Source organism: Haemaphysalis longicornis, unplaced genomic scaffold (genome assembly GCF_048455015.1).
Source record: "Haemaphysalis longicornis isolate Haplotype H1 unplaced genomic scaffold, Haemaphysalis longicornis Haplotype H1 scaffold_7, whole genome shotgun sequence".
Classification (NCBI taxonomy): domain Eukaryota; kingdom Metazoa; phylum Arthropoda; class Arachnida; order Ixodida; family Ixodidae; genus Haemaphysalis; species Haemaphysalis longicornis.
The window spans coordinates 142,212,813-142,232,762 of NW_027526422.1; the positions used below are offsets into that span (position 1 = coordinate 142,212,813).

The 19,950-nt window shown below is 48.7% G+C and overlaps 1 long non-coding RNA gene across 1 annotated transcript; it reads right to left on the reverse strand.

Annotated features, from left to right (window-relative positions):
* Window positions 1-5,832: 5,832 nt before the first annotated feature.
* On the reverse strand, window positions 5,833-9,649 carry LOC144145244 (uncharacterized). Its single transcript, XR_013317458.1, has 3 exons — window positions 9,558-9,649; window positions 9,118-9,180; window positions 5,833-6,071 (listed from the first exon to the last, which is right to left on the reverse strand). It is a non-coding gene; the product is annotated as an uncharacterized LOC144145244 (long non-coding RNA).
* Between the last annotated feature and the right edge of the window lie 10,301 nt (window positions 9,650-19,950).

A 19,950-nucleotide genomic window follows, 5' to 3' on the forward strand; every position in this document is an offset into this window, starting at 1 on the left:
TTTTGAACGAGCCCTGATTGGCGAAAAGCGAATACCCGGATGTGACGCCATACAAGCACGGCGCAGGTATGAGCCGTGGCTATTCGGAGCAGACGATTTGGAGCAGACGATGTTTCGTCGCCTTTTTGTTGTTTCGCTCGCGGAACAATAAACACATAAAAGATACTCTGATACGGTTTGAGTTCTTTAAAATTCGTTTGCCGTAGCAATTACGGTATTTGAATTAAAGGCCCACTGCTTAACCGGAAGTACGTCACGATGGAAGGGACGGAAAATGGACGTAAAAAGGACGTCTTCAAAAGGGACAGTTACGAGAATACCGCCCCTGGGCTGTTGCTTGTTAATGATCAACGACAGAAGCAAAAACGTAAACAGCTCTGCTGTTAAAAATTTCTGCTCTTTAAAAAAATAAAGCCGTTCCGCTCAATCTTAAAGCTGCCGGAAGTGCACAGGAGTGATTCGCCATAATGGGCTGTACCGCCGTTATCCCCCTACTGCTACCACCCCATGGAATTCAACTTTCCCGCCATCGCAGTGCTCGCACGCCCCCTGCGTGAAACTGCGCCAGCGGGAGTTCTGTTCTGTTTGTGCTTTTCTCCCCGCACGTGCAGGCGTTGCACTGCCGCATTTTGCGTTTACTATCGTAAAAACCAACCCAAAGCACGTCTTTATTAAAGGGACGCGGGCGATGCCGGTTCATTACGTATATTTTTGATCAAATGTACCTATATATAGTTTTCTTAGCGCCAAACAACGGGAAGATGGATGACAAGCGCCCGCGTTTCACGCGTTTCGAACGCTTATGACTACATTTACCGCTTGGCTTTCGAAGACTCTCGGGTACGCCGCGAACAACAGCGTTACCCCGGGACGCCGCCTTGGTTGCTCTATGTAGTACTTGGGTCGAGCAGGCGAGAGAGGGCGACAAGGCGAGCGCCTGAAGTGCTCTGCACTTGAAAGTACTGAAGTTCTGTTCCTAGGAGCAGAAACCAGGTCATTATATTGAATAAGCAGGAGTCTGCCCGTGCGCCATGGAGGCCTAACATAGGAGTCGTATTAGAAGTTGTTTAGAGACTGGAGGGACTGTTCCAAGAGAACCAGTATATGGCTGTTGCTGGGGAGCGCCAGGCGGCCACGTTTCTCAAACACACCTGTCGGCATGGTGGAACTGACTCGTGCCGTGTCTCGGAATGGATACTTCGGCGACTTCGCGTATGCCGCCATTTTCCGCGTCGACTAAGCGCGGTCGACCACGGAAATTTTCCAGCAACACCAAAGCGGAGGGAGTGTGCAATGCCAGCGGAAGTGATATCGCTTACGCCTTCAAGCCATGTATAGGCATATCCTTGTGTGCCCAGTAATTTTTTGTTGCAGAATAGTTAGCTGCCCCTCTCGTTGGTGATGCGGAACTGGTCATTGACTAAAATTATCACTGGGAGGCATACTGTCGCGTCTGGCGCAGAGACAACACGCCGCGACAGCGTTTGGGCTCGAACCGATTTGTGTTTTTCCAAAGGGAGCGCACGTGAGCGTGCGCCTCGTGGTTCCGCCTTCGTCGTCGTGTTTGTCTCGGCGCACCGCTACAGGCCCTCCCCTCGTAGAGCCGGAGGCCATCGTTTAAGCCCACGTGGCAGTTTTCGATGGTTGACGTTGAAAATTCCTGGGCATGGTTTTTGAGACGGGGAAGGTCTGGCTGGGTCGGATACAGGTGACGTATGCGGGCTTTACTCAGTCAACGGCGACGACGTCTTGGCGGCCAATAATGTCGAGGGTGAAAGCCTTCGGGTGCCGCTCAATAACGCGGTACGATCCCTCACTCCCGCTCAATAAAGTGGCAGTGAGGGGTCGACGGGCAGCGTCGCGGTGCACGAACACGTGAGTGCAGCATGAAAGGTCCTGGCTCACGAAGACGGAGTGGTCGCTGCGCTGTCGAGGGAGAGCGGGCGGGAATTGCTCGAAAAGGCGACGGAGGTCAGCCACGTAACCGGGGCGGTCCGAAGGTACACCAGCAGGCGGAGATGTGAGGAAGTCGCCCGGGAGACGAAGAGGGCGGCCATACACAAGCTCGGCTGATGTGCAACACAAGCCAGTCAGCCGAGCGTAGTCCGAGCAAGACGAGGGGAAGATGGTCGGGCCAGTGTTCTCTTGGCTCGTAGGTGGAGAGAGCTGCCTTGAGTTGGCGGTGTAAACGTTCCACCATCCCGTTGGCAGACGAATAGTAGGAGGTTGTGTGTATGTGGCGTACTCCCAAGGTGGCAGCGATAGCGTTGAACTGGGTGGATTGGAATTGACGCCCGCGATCAGTGGTGACAACCGCAGGGCAGCCGAAACGGGACACCCAACCACCATCAAATGCTTGGGCTACTGTTTCCGCCGTGATATCAGGGATCGAGATTGCCTCTGGCCAGCGCGTGAAGCGGTCCACGCACGTCAACAAGTAGGTGCGGCATCACGACGGTGGCAGGGGCCGACCAGGTCAATGTGCACGTGCGCGAAACGGCTGTCTGGTGGATGGAATGGTAAGGATGGAGTGACAGCGTGCCTGGTTACTTTGGCACGTTGGCCCTGGAGGAGGTGCGTGCCCACCGGCGGACATCGGCATTCATGGAGGGCCAGCAGCACCGAGCTGTGACGAGGTGTTGAGTTGCTCGGATGCCGGGGTGACTCTTGCCGTGCAGGGCGTCGAAAACGGCTCGACGAAGGGCCGGTGGAACCTAAAGCCGGGAGATGCCGGTTGATGTCTCGCATGTGATTGCGCCTTCGTTAAACGGCACCAGCACATCTGTGAAAGTCAGCGTGGAGTAGTCAGAGCGGCGTTGCTGAAGCTCAGTATATTGTTGCTGTGCAGAAGCAAGCTCTTCAATGGAAATCGGTTGGGGTGAAGACGAAAGGGCTTCGACGCGAGGCAGCGCGTCAGCTTCAGTGTTGATCGGGCCGCTGACATGGCGGAGATCGACAGTAAACTCCGAGACGAAGGACAGGTGTCGGATCTCACGCAACGAGTACGAGCTGTGGTTACGCTGGAAGGCGAACATCAGGGGCTTGTGATCCGTAAGAATGTAGAAGTCCCTGCCTTCTAGGAAATACTGGAAATGTTTGGTGGCAAAGTAGATAGCCAGTAGCTCACGCCCGAAGGTGCTTTACCTTGTCTCGGCAGGTTTCAGCTTCTGGGAGTAAAAACCAAGTGGCTGGCAACGGGAGATGAACTGCTCAACCACAGCACCGACAGCCACACTGGAGGCGTCGGGGATCAGGTGAAGTTGAGCATCAGCAACGGGGTGTAAAAGCATGGCGGCATCGGAGAGGGCCTTTTTCGCCGCAGAAAAGGCGGACACTGCTTGCCCGCTCCACTCGAAGTGCTCTGCGGGTCCTGTCTTGGTGGCCGGAAGATCAGTGAAGGAGGGGCAGGACCAGTTCGGCCCATTTGGGAATGAACCAGGGGTAGAAGTTTAGCAGGCCTAAGAATTCTCTCAGCTTCTTAACTGAGGTTGGCTGTGGAAAGTCCTGGATCACCTTCACCTTTGTGTCGAAAGGTCTCATGTCCTGTGGAGTGACCAAGTGACCCAGGAACTCGATGGTCTGCACGCCGAAGACGCACTTTTTGGGGTTTATGAGGAACCCATATACATAAAGCCGAGTGAAAAGGGCTCGCAAGTTCACTTCGGGTTCGGATGGTGATGATCTTGTGATCAAGAGGTCGTCGAGGTAGGCAAAGACGAAATATAAACCGCGAGTAACCTCGTCGATTGCACATTGAAAGGTCTGGGTGGTGGTATGCAGGCCGAAGGGCATGTGGACATATTCGAAGAGACCAAATGGTGTAATGATGTCTGCAGGCTCCACAGGCATGTGGTGATAGGTTTTGATCAAGTCCACCTTGCTGAATATTTTGCAGCCTGCAAATGCGGGAGCGGGTACCGAACCGGCATGGTGATCTCATTGAGGGCATTTTAGTCACCGCATGGCCTCCAGTCACCGGGGTCCTTTTTGGGTACCATTTGCAGGGCCGACGCGTAGTTGCTTGAGGATGAACGGAAAATTCCCAGTTCCAGCATGTGCTGGAACACTCGACGAGCAATGGCATAACGCGATCCGGCGAGACGACGCGCTCAAGCGAAGACAGGGGTCGCTTCGTGACGTTGTGGTGGGTGATCGTGTGCTTCACCGGGGACTCTCCCGCGTGGGGTCTTGTGATCGCGGGAAAATCCGCAAGTATGCTCTCGTACACAGAAGATGGCACAAAAGCTCTGAGTCCGGTCGTTGGGGCAGAGCGAATCCCATGTACCGAAAGGCTCGTCGTCATATCCACAAGTCATCGATAGTGCACGTCCACGGCCAGGATGTAGAAAGCCTGGAAATCAGCACCGAGAATGGACTGCTTGATGTCGGCAATTGTGAAAAGCCACCGGAAGGTGCGACGTAGGCCAAAATTGACTGTGAGCGACGGCTGGCTGTAGGTGTTGATCGGCGAGTTGTTGACGGCGAATAACGGGGAGGTCATTTCTCGGCGTTGTCGGTCTGGCCTAGAGGCCGGTATGACGCTGGCCTCTGCTCCCGTATCGATGAAGAAGCGGTGGCCGGCAACCTTGTCGGTGACGTAGAAGAGGCGGCTGACTGCATGACCGGGTTCACTTGCCGCCGCCAGTGTCCGGTCTCCCAATTTCCAGTCCATGAGCAAGGCTCGCTGCACTTGCGGGTGGCAGCGCCGAAGGTACGATCATACCAACAGACGCCTGAAGGGCCAGGTTCACCGCGTGTTGTGAAGGAGCGATGTTGAGAACTGGATGGGGATTGGGGGTACCGTTGATGACGGGGTGCACGTCGGCGTCGGTGCAAGAGGGGTGCGAGGGATGACAGCTGATGGCTGATTTCATCAATTCGGCTCTCAAGACAAGCCTGGCAGTCCAGTGAGGTGGAGGGGGTATCGGCGACTGAGGCGATGCTTGAGGACTGAGAAAAGTCCGCGATGCGGTCAGTGAATTCCGCGAGTTGGCCAATACCAGTACCAATACCACGTTCTGTGGGAGGCGTCGAAGGAAGAGCTCCCGGAGAAGTGAATTGTTGAGGTCTTGGCCATGATCGCCCAATAGCTGCCGCATGCGATGTAGCAACTGCGAGGGTCGCCTGTCGCCGAGCTCGTCGGTGTTCAGAAGCTGCGCTCCAACTTCGACTTGCTTTGGATGATCTCTGCATTTATGTGGTCATACGGCGCAACAGGATGTGGGGCGTCGATGATGTCCGCAAGCTCGTCCGCTATGCTGCCTGGCAAGGAGGTCACGACGCTGTTGTATTTCATCTACTGGCTGGTGATGCGATGCAGACGAAAGCGCGCTTCGATTTGCATAAACCATGTTCGCGGGTTTCGAGTCTAAAACGGGGGGGGGGTAGAGTAGTGCTCTGCACAGCCGCGGTTGTGAGCGTGAGCAGGCCGAGCTGCTTCGTGGCGGGCGGAGATGCTTCGTTGTCACCGCCGGGCTATAGTTGGCCCGCAGAATCCAGCGAGGCCGAAGGGTGCGGTCACCCTTCACACGGTGCGGTCACATGGTCACACGGAGCGGTCGAAGGGTGCGGTCAAATGGTGCGGTCAGAACAGGCGACTACCTTCCACGTCACCAATTCATGTCGCGACCGGCGCAAAGACAACCAGCCGCGACAGTGTTTGGGCTCGAACTGATTTTTATTTTTTCCAGCGCGAGCGCACGTTAGCGTGCGCCTCGTGGTTCCGCCTTTGTTGTCGTCGTCGTATCGGCGCACCGCTACAATACAATATTTGTTTCAGTGTCTCAAGTACTTCACGTGTGTTGAGTCAAATAAAGGACAGGTGCAACTTCAACGTCGACCCAAGATTTATTTACGATTTATCAACCAAATGCATTGGTGAGTAAAACAAACCAAACTAAACCAACACTTCTGAAACATGGGGTCTCATTGCTTTAGCAATTACATCAGCCTGGAAGGGGACCTACGCTCGCGTGCAGCTCCCTCGGCACGGGCCACGGCGTCTTCAGCCGCAGGACTGTAACGGCTGGCCTCCTGAAGAGCGGCTGCAGAGTCGCCCACTGCAAGGTAGGCTGTGAAAGAAAATGACTTCGCTGACACCTGGAGAAAATGTACGATATCAAACTACGGCAGTTGTGCAGGAAAAATATGTTTTATCACCAGAAAAACTGAGTTCGCTGAACAACAAATGTCCTTTGCCCTGCAGGTAAATCTCACTTGCAAGCCTCCATTCGCAGAGTGACGTCCAATAGCAGCGATACTGTAATACCAAATAGACCGCGTGATATCAAAACCGTGCTTGCCAGTCTTCCATGACCGCGCCACCAACGGCAGCCTTGGCGCCCGGAAATGCTACTGGCGCAGGGCAGCGGAAACAGGTCCTCTAATAGGCCTCAGATAGGTAGAGCCGAATTTCTCTAAGAACGCGAATAAAGACCAAGGGGGAAGGAAAACGCATGCACACGTTTGATGTTTGCGAGGCGTGTTGAGATCTCTCGTATGGGATTTGGATAAGGCTCAACATCCTTAAAGGAACAGACAACAAAAAAGCTGTTATGAAAGCCAGCGTTTTATATACTGTGGTACCACAAGAACTTCCCTAATAAACAGGCGGGAATAATTTTAATTTTGCACAAAATTTTCTGATGTGTGAAATGCCACGACACGTAGCGTCGAAACGTGACACTACCTTAACGGGTGCGAATCATTTGTTCGATTTTTACGCGTGATTCACATAGGGCATGAAGGGATGTGGAAGGCTGCTTATTATTGTTTTTATAATCGGGGACAAGCTATTAGATGTCCCCTTTCAATCTCACGTGCAGTTAAAAGTGTGTTGCCGCACGGCATCCCTTTCATGGTGGCCAACATTCTTTTTGGCGGGACAGATATTGCTGGTAGATAAAAAATTCCGGTGTCAAAAGTTGTTGCGCGCTATCGAAACTGTTTCGGATTAAGGTGTTTTAAGTGATTCTCTTTCATTTGGTATAAAGCCAATATACTTGACAAAAACCTGTTGTTTGTCCCTTTAAGCCAACGATAAACTCGCGTCGTACGCCGTTAAAGTTGAGGCCCCCAGCTGTTTATCCTATAGGTGAGTGCGAGAGGCTTGTGCACTGTATAAGCGGTGCTGTGAACTCAAGAAATCGTCTTAATAAAGTGACCCTCTCATTTGGGTACACCCCGGAAGCTACCGCATCCGCTCAACAGTCATTCTGGTAGACCATACAACACTGGGTACTTTAAACTAACGGCAGTTCTCGGCATATTCCTTCCTTTGGGAGAGATTGCCCTACGTCCTCAAAGGTGCAGCATTGCATCCATTTCGACCAAGAATGCGAGGAGAGACTCGTATTCAGCATCGAGATATTCCGGAAAGATGCAGAAAATTGCTAGGACAGGATGTGCAACGACAGCGACGACGCGAAATTAAACAGCGGCGAGGAAGCTCAGACAACCTGTGGAGCATCATCGTGAGAGCGTGGCTTGGGATTGGAGAAAGGACTAGGACGTCCAAGACCACAACGGCAGGAAGGGCATAAGAGGAGACTTTTTTGCTGTAGTGGACACAAGGAGGCTGATGACGATGTTGTTGAGCTTGTCACTGGATCCCTACACACTTGCACCCCGCCAATTAGGCTCACCAAATAAGCACAAGTAAACATGTTAAAGAAAGATTTCGAGCGGCTGACTTGCGTATTTTTTTTTTGGCCCTAAGATAATTGTCCCGACCTTATGAGGGCCACGAAGCGCTTCCGCCTCGCACTCGAGGTGGCGAAGGGGTTGGTGTTAGAATTATATCGCACGAAAGCAGGGTCCTCCTTAAATAAAGAGGCCATAAAGACAAAATACAACTTTTTTGACCTTGAGAATGTTAGACTTTGTTAGCTCACTCACCTCCATTCCAGCCATGAAGATGTTTTAATTGAAAAAAAAAACACCAGAAGGCTTAACAAACTTACATTTCGCGCTGCACTGACGTATTATCGCCAAGGGGGACGTTATACACACCGGCATAAAATTTTTATCAGCGTGATAACAGTGTGTTAGCATTCACTTGACCCGATACAATTGAAGTAGAGGCACCACTACAAACGCCCAGTCATGCGTCTTGGTCGTGGCTAAGGTCGCAAGTCGCACAAACAAGATTCCGTGTCGTCATAGAGAAATCGCTGAAACGTGGCTACGGAGTCGCGACTGTTGAATGTATTTTCGCTAATATTTCTATTTTTCGCTCCATGTTTACGGTAAGATTGGCGTTGTTGTTATCGGGAGAAAATCGTCTTTTTACTGAACCGGACTTGTATTTTGTCTTCACGGCCCCTGCAACTAAACACCGCCCCGCTTCACGCAGCAGCGACTCTGCCGAATCCCATCTCGTGAATGGCACGATTCCGGCTTCTATGGCCGCATTGAGGATAACCTGAAAATACCGCTGACAGGAACATAAAAAGGAAGTATAGGTGGTTTTCTCGCAACAGAACCATACCGCGCAAGTTATGCATTTTGTTGCTTTGTAGGTTACGGAGTGCACGAAAGAGGCAATCTACAACCCCAGTGCACCCTGAAAACAATATGAGACTAAAAACGTACGGACGATTTAGATGTGGCAACGACCAAACACAGTGCGAAACAAGCAAATATTCTTCCTAATAGAGCGTTGTCCCGTACATCACCGCCTACTATGTGCTTCACTGTTGGCATTTAATGCTCTTCTAGACTTCAGACAGAACACGCACATCATCATCATCATCATCATTTGTCGTTTTGGTGTTTTTCTTGTTTTCTTCACTAATATGAAACACATCTGTTCTTGCTTCATTGGGGCTCAACATTCGGCAGCCTTTTCTGTTAAGCTTGATGACCTGCCAAGCAACTTCAAAAGCGTGGGTACCGCGTTAGGACTTTATATATCGAAACGTTACGTTTGACCCAACATCAGTCGCGACCATCCCCACGTCTCCTGTTTTGTCTGCGCATGGCAGCAGTTCGCCTGCCTCATATAACCATCGGTGACCCCCTTGCCTATAGTTTCATCCTACATTTGCGATGTCCAGACAGGTAGCTCAGAAGTACTCTCGCAATCAAACGTGTTCCGTAACCTTAAATGGCTCATACCCAGCACGAAAGCAGCCAGAACCAGGAGATGAAACCCGAGAAAACGAGACATGGTCGCTAGATCTGAGAGAGAAAAAAATGGGGGTAGGGGAATAAGGGTCACAAAAATAGGTTTCAGATCGTGCAAAAATGTGAAAACGTCGATAAACTTTTGACGTGACTTAAACCCAGAAAAGCGGGCGTGGGACGGACATTTTCCGCATCAGACTTTCAATCTCTGCGATAGAAAAAGTCAGTGGTTTCTAATTTCGATAGTGAAAACGTACGCTGTGGCCAATCCTGATGGTTGCTGTTTACTTTTTGTTACACTCAAAAAAGATTTATCGCTTTCCTGCTTCCTTTAAAATACCTTGTGTGCCAAAATACAATATTTCTATACAATTGGAAGCCATAAAAACGTTGCTTAAAGGAAGCATGCAGAGTGCCGTATATATTCTCACCAAGATTACGGTCAGGGAGGACGGTTGAGCGATGGCTCCAACTGAATTGTGTGCGGGCTATATATTGGGAAAAATGTATTTTTAAGCAGGAAATGCAACAGTCAATGATTGGCATTACAGAAATAGAGCAAAATAAACTAGGACACAGGATACAGAAGCGTTGTTAAGGTAGAATGTAGCGGATGCACAGACGAAAATAACGAAAGTGCTTAAAAAACCTCCAGAATCGATAAGTGGAGATTTACTGGATCAATATTGCTCTGCGTGGAAATATGAGTTTCCGGTGTGGGGACTAATAATCTGGCATGCAGATAGGTCAGACGTTTAGGCTGTCAGCGCCAGGGCCCGACACCGGCACCAACCATGACGACTGTAATTACCCGGAAAATAAGGATGCGGTTTCCGACAGTCAAGTAGAAATGTTTACGACATAGCTGAGAGAGGAAATTGCGAAATCGCTCAATGGCTCGGTCTTGGCGAGCTTTTTGTTCAGCATGCAGCATTTGGACTAACAAGTTTATAATTGTGTTCTGTGTCGAAAGAATAGTTATACGAACATCAAAAATATTTACATGCGCAAACAAACATCGCCAGTCTACCACACAACCTGGGCTCACCATATCACACCAGCATGCCCACTGGTCGAACACCTAAACTCGAGCACTGGGAGGCCGCGCATTCCAGCTTCGACGTGGAGGACCAGCGATAGTTGATGGACGGGGCGCGTAGGTCAGCAGTCGTCGCAGGAGCCCTGTACTTAGGGCTTCTCCCGCTTTCGAGTGCGAAGCTAATTTCATATCAAATACATTTTCACCACCACCACTACCAGCCCCGTCATCTGAAAATTGCTGTCTTTAAGTTTAAAGACTGTATTAAATGGCTATAGCAAACCCCTCAAGCTTTCTTAAGACATAAGGTGAAAAAATTGGTTGCCAGTCTACTGATTGCATTTAAACATCTGATAATTTTCAGGGCCTTAAAATGCTTCTTCTATCAAAGTTCAATGTCCTTGCGAACAAATTTAGATTTTTTGCAGTGGCGCTCTGCATGCCTAACGTCTCCTAGTGTTTTCGTCTCAATGGCAGAAACTCCTAGGCACCAGGTAAGAACTGGGAAACCAATGCAGTGAGGCATGTGCTGACAATTTGCGTACCAAGAAAAGAGCTAAAAAGCCACGTATACTCCATGTTGTTCCATGCTCTGTGCAGTCATAAGTTCATCTGCCTCAGAGAAGGAGCCGGTGCTTACGAATCTGAATGCTGCGAGCGTAAATAATATTGCGCCCGTCAGCGGCGGGCAGCGATTACTAGCGAAGATTGTGCCCTTGGGGATGCCTGTAAGAATCGGGCTCGACACATTGATTTATTGAGTTATTGATTACATATGGTGTTTAACGCACCGAAGTTACAGCTCGGCTTTGAGGTGCCGCGTAGTGGAGGATCCGGAGTAATTTTGATGACCTCGTGTTCTTTAATGTGCACCGAAATCTCGACGCAGGAGCGTCTTCGCTTGGCGGGCTCGACAGGAAGACTGGTGCCCCAGAGACGAGAATGCATGGAAGCGGCGCATGTATCACGGAAAAAGGCTGGGAAGCCCGAGTGTGTGTATGCGAAAAGTCAAGCCAACGTTCTGTACAAACATTTAAGATTTGTACGTGCAGCGTGCGACAGACTGTGGACATACTGGCTAAGAGAGAGAGAGAGAGGAATTTTACTGAAATGGAAAAAAAATCACAGAAAGGTCGGCGTGGTGGTAGTATATCTGGCCAGCTATTCTGTGTGTGGGAAGGGAAAGGGGAGGAAAGAGCGTGGATAGAGGAGGAGAGAGATGAAGATGACGGAGAAATGAATAAATGGCTATGCACAGAAGATGCCTGTACTTATACTGTGCATGTGTTAAAGTTAAGCCGGACGGGCCTCAAGTACATTATCTCTGAGAGGCCGCTGCTGCGCAGAAATGTCAGCACAGCTTTAAATGCCGTGTGGGAACGCTTTGATTCTGGCCAAGGCCCCAGCAGCACTTCTTCCGACACCACACGACAGTCCAAACGGGCCAATGTTCCCGCTAATTGTTCTCAAGGATGTGCATAGGGTGGGCAGTGGCAGAGAACATGCGAAATAGTCTCTGGTACGTGGCATGTCTCACAGTAGGGGTCACTCGTAAAGCCAAAGAGGTGCTTGTAGTGACGGGTAAATCCTACGTCAAGCCGTAGTCGGTGAAACAGCATGGTGTAGTTTCGCTGAATACCAGGAGGTAAACGAAAGTCGCAGTCGGGGTCCAGGCGGTGTAGTCTTTTATGACGATTGTCAGGGTGGGATCAGTAACTCGCCGAGGCGTGGCGGAGAATGGTACACAGAACGGCGGCCGTGTCCGTCCTTGCGAAGGGCAGACGTACAACATCTGCATTTGTAGAAAACTTTGCCTCATGGTCAGCCAAGTCGTTACCAGCTAGCCCGCAATGACCTGGTACCCACTGAATGGTGAAGACATGTTCTTGTTGCAGTGCCAATGAGTATAATTTGAGTACTTCCGCAGCAAGGGCATAATAAGGTCCTTGCCTCATAACTCCGTTGACGACCTGTAGTGCTGGCTTGTAGTCACAAAACAGGGTCCAAGCTTGAGGTGATTCACTGTAGACTGAACGAGTCGCCTCCCGTATGGCAACCAACTCAGTGGCAGATAAGTTGTCTTGTGGTCTAGTGTGAATCTTCGGGTAACGCATAGGCTTGGAATTACCACAGCCGTGCTAGACTGGGATGCAGTCACAGAGCCATCAGTATATACCTGCACAGTTCCGGCGTACTTGTCTGTCAAGAACGCTAGAGTCAAGTGTTTGAGGGCTATTGATGGCGAAGAGGACTTCTTCCCAATTCCCGGGATGTAAAGGTGGATTAATAGTTTTGATAGTACTCACATGGGATTCTGGGAAACCACCATTGGGGCGAAACCTGATGGGATCCTATGTTGGTGTTGCAAAATGGCTGCGACAAAACTACTTCTCGTACACGAATTAGGAAGAGCCGATAATGGATGGTATTCATGCCTTGTGAAACATCTAAGGTAGACTCGAAGGGGTTCACCCAAAAGAAGTGCATCCATTGGAAAAACACGTGCCTCGGCAATTGTGCACACAGTAGAGGTACATCACGGTAGTCCCAAGCATATTCTGAGGGCTTCTGCTTGCAAACCCTCCACTCTGCGCCGGGAAGAAGTTCGCAGGTTTGAAATGGCTGGCAGGCTGTAACGAAGATGCCCCCAAAACAGGCTCCGGTACAACTGGAGAAGAGCGCTCTCAGATGGACCCCATCTAATCTCCGCCACGAAGTCAAGAACATGTACAAGGCTTGCAAGTTTAGTCTTCAACGGGGTGATTTGTTTCGTCCGCGACCGACCGCCGTCTACAGTCACTCCCAAAAATCTGTGGTGCGTGACGTAAGGAATCAGTCTCCCCTCAATAACGATAGGATACCGGAGCACCGACTTTCTTACTGGCTAAAACCCCAGAAAAACGCAGGACAAAGATGGGAACTACGCAGGGAGAGTGCAAATAACGAGGTACCTTTTTAATTTGCGATATAATGCCCGTTGGCATAGAAAATAACCTATTTACAGGCAGAGATGGGCACCCGTCTCTCGAAGTAAGGCAAGAAGGGAGCGGTGGTGGGGTCAACAAAGACACCGCTGGAGGCCGGGGGGTCTTCCAGGATGGAGGCCGTGCCTCTCAGGTGTTGCTTTCTGGGTGCGTTTAGTTCAGCACACGCCCATATTAGGTGGTCCGCATTTAGCTTGTGCGGCAGGAGCTGTGCAGAAGGGCAGGTGTCATCATACGGGTCATGGTAGCGTGGCGGAAACGCCCGAGTCTCAGGAGGTGAAAGCGCCACTCCAACGCGAAGTCTATGCAGCAAACCCTCTTCCCAGCGAGCAAGTCTGCTGGGGAGGTCCGTTCCACACGGTGGGATGAGGGCACGTGTGGCGCGACACAGATCACCCGTTGGAGAAAGTTTTCTGTTGGATGGGTTTTAAACATTGGCAGCGGCCGAGGAATAGACGTAGGGTGACAAGCCCTATCGCCTGCAATGTTAGCGGGGACCGTATTCCGTCGAACCCACAAAAGCCGGAGAGGGCCGGGGAACGCATCTAGTAGCATGTGGATGTCCGCTCAAATATTTGGAATGTTGGATACTCGGGGTAAATCACATATCGCTGCCGTGAGGTTCGTATAAAGATGCAGGATGGAAACCAATTGCTCGCGATGTAACGCGGGCATTAGTTGCTGGAGGCCATCTCGGATGGCTGCGAGTTCTGCCAGTAGAGATGACAGGGTGCGGATGGTTTGGTAGAGGCAAGTTTGAGGGGCGTCAGGATAGACAAGACACTATATCACTGTAGATAAAACGCCATTCTGGGCCCCAGGGTTCACGAAGGCCTCTACCGCCTTGTACTGGGTTTCAGGCATCAGTCGTGATCATCTTCCACATGGTCTTTCGGTAGAAAGAGTGTCAAGTCGAGTCAGTGGTTGATTGTCAGTAACCTGGTGATAAAGCCATGGCGGCCTGGTAACTCGGCGATTGCGTGAAGCAGGTAGGGAACAGCCCATATATCTAGCTAAGGCCGGCGAGCACGGGTGCGTTTCCCTGTTTCAGGATACCACCATGCTTTCGGTTCATGGCAATCAGTTAACTAGGAAAATCATCGAGGCATTCCACATTAGAAAAAAAGTTGACGTGCTGTCGTGAACCGTTGATAGTACTGCATGAGAAAAAAATTGTGTTTTTGGATCGGTCAGTTTGAAATACCTATAATCTGCTGGCGTCATGAAGTGTGGGCACGTGGGTTTATGTTAGAGTGCTTGTGTGCTGTAGCGGTTTCAATTAAATTAGTTGTGAGTACAGCGTCATCCTTTTATTTTCTTCCCCTAAGGTCTGTGTTTGACGCTGTTCGCAGATGTTCATCCGTGAACAACGCTTGTACGATGCGGAAAGGACAGTGAAACGCTACGCCTGATTACAGCGGAGCGTACCGATGCCGCCGGTTCACTCATTAGTGAAACTTGAACTCACTGAACTCTGAAATCACTAAAACAGTCAGATTACTTTGTTATTTTTTTTCTTGCGTCAGATCATGGGACCCCCCACCTTACTATGAGGAGTGTGGACAGATGCGATGCGTTGGGTTCTATGTAATGGAGAGGCTTGTACTGCCCTCTTGTGTTACTGTTACGCCAAACAAGTAATTGCTGCTTTATTGCCAAACACAAAACAAGACAGGGCACGTTATTCTTATGCTCCGTTATCGCTTAGTTGGAAACAGTAAAAACTGCCATTTTTTTCGCCTGAAAAAAATTTAAACTGCGCGTTGTACGAAACTGCGCCACTGCAAATTCACGGTGATATCAGGGCGCCGAAGGCCGGTGAAATTTTCTGCCGTATTTTGCGGCAAACCATTACGTAACATTACGTCGCTTTTACGCAAGCTTCAGTTGCGAATGTGGGACGTAAGCGTTGTTTATATTACGTCACGTCTTCTCAGCCAATCACAGAGAGGGCGCGACATAAAATCCGTATTGTTGTTGAATAGCAAAGACAGGCCTACGTTGTTATGTCCGCTGCATTTCGTCGAGTTTTTCATTGCCGGCGAAGAATTCACCGCTTTTGGCAGAGAAAAATCAGGAAACTTTGTAACAGGGAACAGTAAACGTCATATGTAATGTCAAAATGACGAAAGCACACACAACTGCTTTGTCAACCGGATACACGTGACCAAAAATATAAGCCAATCAGACAAAGCTTTCAGCAAATTCACAGTTCCCTGTAGATTTACGGCGTCGAGAATAGGGCCTCAGCTGTGAAGTCCGGTGGCCAGGTGTAGTCACCATCCCTGCATTAGGTCGGCAATTCAGTAGTAGAATTCCCAGTTTAATTCATCCCAAAATGCAGAGAAAGTCTGATTCCAACAAATTTATACTGGAAATTATGGAAAGAGTTAACTGTACTGCAGTGGATACAATAAAAGCTCGTCAATTCAAACCGTAAGGAGACGCAAAGTCAGTACCAATAATTTAAAGATCCAACTCATGAAAGTGAACAATGATAACAGTACACCGTAGTTGGGAAGCCCTAGGGCATGCCAGCACTTTGAGGTTTGAAAAGCCCCGTGACTGCACCCTGTCCTTTTGTCCCTAAAGGCGACAGTCGGTACTTTTTTATCTAACAAAACCCATGTAGCCGAAAGCCGCATCTTAGTGTTCAAAACTGAAGAAAAGGGAAGTATTCTACCCGGACGTGAATTCCGAGTGGACAGCGGGAGTGGTGCTCCGTCCTTCTGTTTTTTGCCGTCATAGGAAACTACGGGTTCTGCGCTTCTGACCTGACATGATCTCCTTATCTGTTAGTGCACCACACACAAAGTGACACTAAATACACTACTCAGACCTTCGGTCAGAGCACTACACACTTCTCACGACACACATCGGCGTAGTTCGCAAGGAATGCGCCGTTAAAAATGCCCGCTATGTGGGATTTGGACTGTTTCGACGCTGTCTTGCTTCTCAGTTCTTTCCTGTTTTGTAGGTGTGCAAAGGGTTCCTTTCTGAGGTCATGTGCAGGTGCCTAGGCGGATCACGTTAGTGCGTAGTTTGAATTATCCGTGCCGGAGCCAACTCGAGTTCGAATTAACGTACTTTTTGATACACTGACTTCCATGGATTGGTCGGACCAAGTCATGCAGTTCGAATCATCCGTAAATTCGAATTGTAAGAGTCTGAAGTAACAACCTTTAATAACTAGAACTTATTCGAGTAAGCCGAAGAAAGCACGGAGGGAAGTGTATTGGCATGGGACAACCACAGCCAAACTGTACGTTCAATCTGACATGGAATATTATTTTTTCACTTGAAAACAATAAAGTGTTCGGTGCAGTCAAGCTATATGCCATTTGGATTTACCCGTAAAAAAATGGCGCAAAATGCATAAAAAGTAGTGAAAAAATGCACTTCACTTCCGCCCTTTCCACATATTTGTCAGAAAAAAGTTTTTAAATAAGACTAGGCGCGAGGTATACTTGCATACAGCTGAATAGAACAAAAATGGATGCTTACACAGCTACAAAACGCATGTTTGGCAGCGCCTACAACATCTCGCGGTTTGTCTCCTTTGTACCGGACTTGGTCCAATGTAGGAGGCACGAGGACTTCCAGCAGGAATCGCCAGCCGCGTTTGACTGTTTGATGACACGCTCTTCTTATGCGGAGTATTACGCTGCTGCTAGGGTAAAACAGTTTTTTTCTGTATATTTCCCAGTACTTTTTTGCCTTATTTTAATATGTGAATTGAGCCCCCTTCGAAAAAAAAACTTGATAATGGTTGCTCAGAAAGAAGTGTTGGCATGTTCAAAGCGCAAAGAGATTTGAGATATATTTCCCAGCATTCCGCAAGCGATTCTTTTTCATTAACAGCATAGACCTAGATGTATCCGATGACCTAATTTTCCGGCCTGTTACTGCCTCCATGGTACTGCCACGTGCCAGCCGGATCAGCCATAAGCGATTGCTGGTGCTAAGGGTTAACAGGTTATCGGTTCCAGCTTGCTGATTGTCCGAACTTCCGGGAAATCTTCACGTGACGTTTATAGTGTCTTTCCTGGAAACTGATCGTTTCCCGTACAGCAAAATTGGTCCCCTTTATCTTCATTTTTACGTACTAGTGTTGTTCATACCAGCTCCGCAGTTTCAATCGCTGTATCCGCCTTTTACTCCTCCTATTTTGTTTCACGGTCCTACCTGGATGGCCACCTTATCATTTCTGTCACCCTTAACTTATAACCGGAAAGAGCGTACAAAAGCACCAAATTCGGCAAAGTGTGTAGTCCAGCCTTTTTTCATATATTTTGTGACGTAAATCCCAGGCCCTAGTGCCTATTGCTTCACATTGTCGCAGAAATCATCGACAGCTGCCATTATTGCCTCAACAGCATTTTTCAGTATATATAGTCAGAACAGAAATATTACAAAGTTGTCTCCATCACCAAAGCCGTCTTACGTTACACTGACCGGGGTAGGTAAATACATCACACTTTGCGTGCCTCGCTTCCGAATCTCGGATTTTTTTTCTGCTCCCAGTTCTGAAAAAGGTGGCGCAGTTCGAAACCGAAGGTCAAATGAATTATTGTGGAAAACTGGGCATTTTGGTCCCAGAAGAAGAGGCAGTGCAAAAAGAGACCAGGTCAGAGAGAGGACGACAAAGACTGTGCCGAACTTCCAACTGGTTTTATTGCGAATGAACCACAAGATACAGATAACCGTCTCACAAAAATAACTAAAATTTCTACGCATGCGCACATGAGTCACTGGTGTGACGGTTATTTATATAGTGTGGTTCATTCGCAATAAAACCAGTTGGAGGTTCAGCGCAGTCCCAGTCATCCTCTCTCTGACCTTGTCTTTTTTGCGCTGTTTTTTCCGTCAATTAAATTACGCAGGAAAGCACTCAACCTTTTTTGGCTATAACAACCACACAATGGCAGACAGTACAACGTGTCCCAACGAACACTCTTCGGTCGTGGAAAAGGAACCCATAACAACATAACTAGGAGCGTGCTAACCCACATTGGTTTGTTTGCCTCTTACTTACTTCGAAATTATAGAAGTAGTGTCAAAAGTCGTGCGAATCTCAAAGTTAATGTTGTGGCACATACTGAACTTCATTTTTTCTTCCAGTTCGAGCAATCATGGTTCTTTTTTTTGGTTTTCATCTCCTCTTTTTCGCGGCGGCCATTCTGTGTATGAGCCTCTATTTATTTCTGAGAATGGTTTCCAGAGTAAGCCGCAGAATCGACATTTGGGCGAGTTGATATCATTTTGCCAACTCGAAGAAAGCGTAGTGGACGAACCGACGAAAAAATACGAAAGACAGGCAGCGATGCCCTGTCTTCTTCCTTTTCTCTTGAATTCGCCAAAAAGCTGTCTGCCAAGCTGGTATCCTTTACGTTAATATATTTCATGAGTGGAAGATGAAGCCTTATCACGTTTTTAATGTTGCTAATTAGACAGCCGACCAGCTTACTCTATAACCGAGAGAGTGGAAGCGGTTACTCGTGGCATGACATTCGGTGTAAAACCAATGCACCGGCGGATTGGCGTATGATGACTTCGACCTTGCTTGCCAGTTGTTAGACTTGATTTTAGGGCTGCCAAACGTTAAGGCGTAGAAAAGGGTAAAGGAGAAAAAAATGAAAAGACAGAAATGAAAAATAACAGTAATTACCTAATGACTACCATATCTTAAGCGACACAAGTGTACATATATTCGGCAACCCTAATCAAGTTCGCCTAGAGGGGCACATACCATAAGGTGTGTTCCGAACAATGCCTTATACAAAGCCATGTCAGTGAAGAAGTACGGACAATCAATCAATAAACAAACCAATTCATTAGGTTGTGCCGAAGGGCGGTCTACCAGAAGAAATATGTGGACGCATTCCTAAACTAAGCGCGTGCTGTAAAGCCTAAAAAAAATGTCGAGGACACATAGGCACCCCTTATGATGTAGTTATTGCAAACGTTTTACAGTGCAGTGACCGCAAGATCCTCTTTTTTCTTTTTGCGCCTCTTCATTCTTGTCTCGCTTACCACGACTCGGAACATAGCCACTCTTGCATTGCTATGTAAAGGATAATATAGCGGCGATTCACTTTGCATACTCCTGGCATTGCCACATTTGGTTTTTACAATGATGAAATTGCTCATGTAGACTTGAATAAATGTCTCTAATAGACGTGCCCTAACCTGAGGTTGCAGCGAGTTCTCCAGGTTTGTCTTTATAGCCTTCTTCTTGCTTTTTAATCTTCTTCATTCATTGGTATGTCCTGGGAGTATATGGGTCGGCGTAGTCAAAGAAAGTTGAAGAAACGTACCAGAATCTAACTTTGCTGCCCTCTTAATTGCTGCTTCTCCAATAGTAATGCTAAAGAAATTCAAGTCGGTTACACTACTTGCTTCTTGCATACGTTTATAATACCAGGGGCCGAAAGAATGGACTGGGTACACCCCTAGTAAGGTAGAGTCGGCGAGTTGACCGGTGTTAAGGATGTGTGCAAGTATTGCGATTCGGGGTGCATATCGCAGCCTTCGTTGGGAAGGCGTTTCTTAGTATGCCCGACGTAAAGTTGCTACTTCTACTACCCGGGAAATTAAGGAAACTGAGATATACGAGAAGGAGGTACCTGGAAACAGTTGGTACGTGATCCCCAAAGAGAAAGCAACGCACTATAGGACTAATGGAGCCCGTGGACACTGAAAATATTCCTCAGCACTGTGTGGTGTTTTGTCGTCCGAAGTACCGTTTAAGTGCTGTTCGCTGTTTATACAACTTGTTCAAGTTCAAAGTGAGCTGAATCA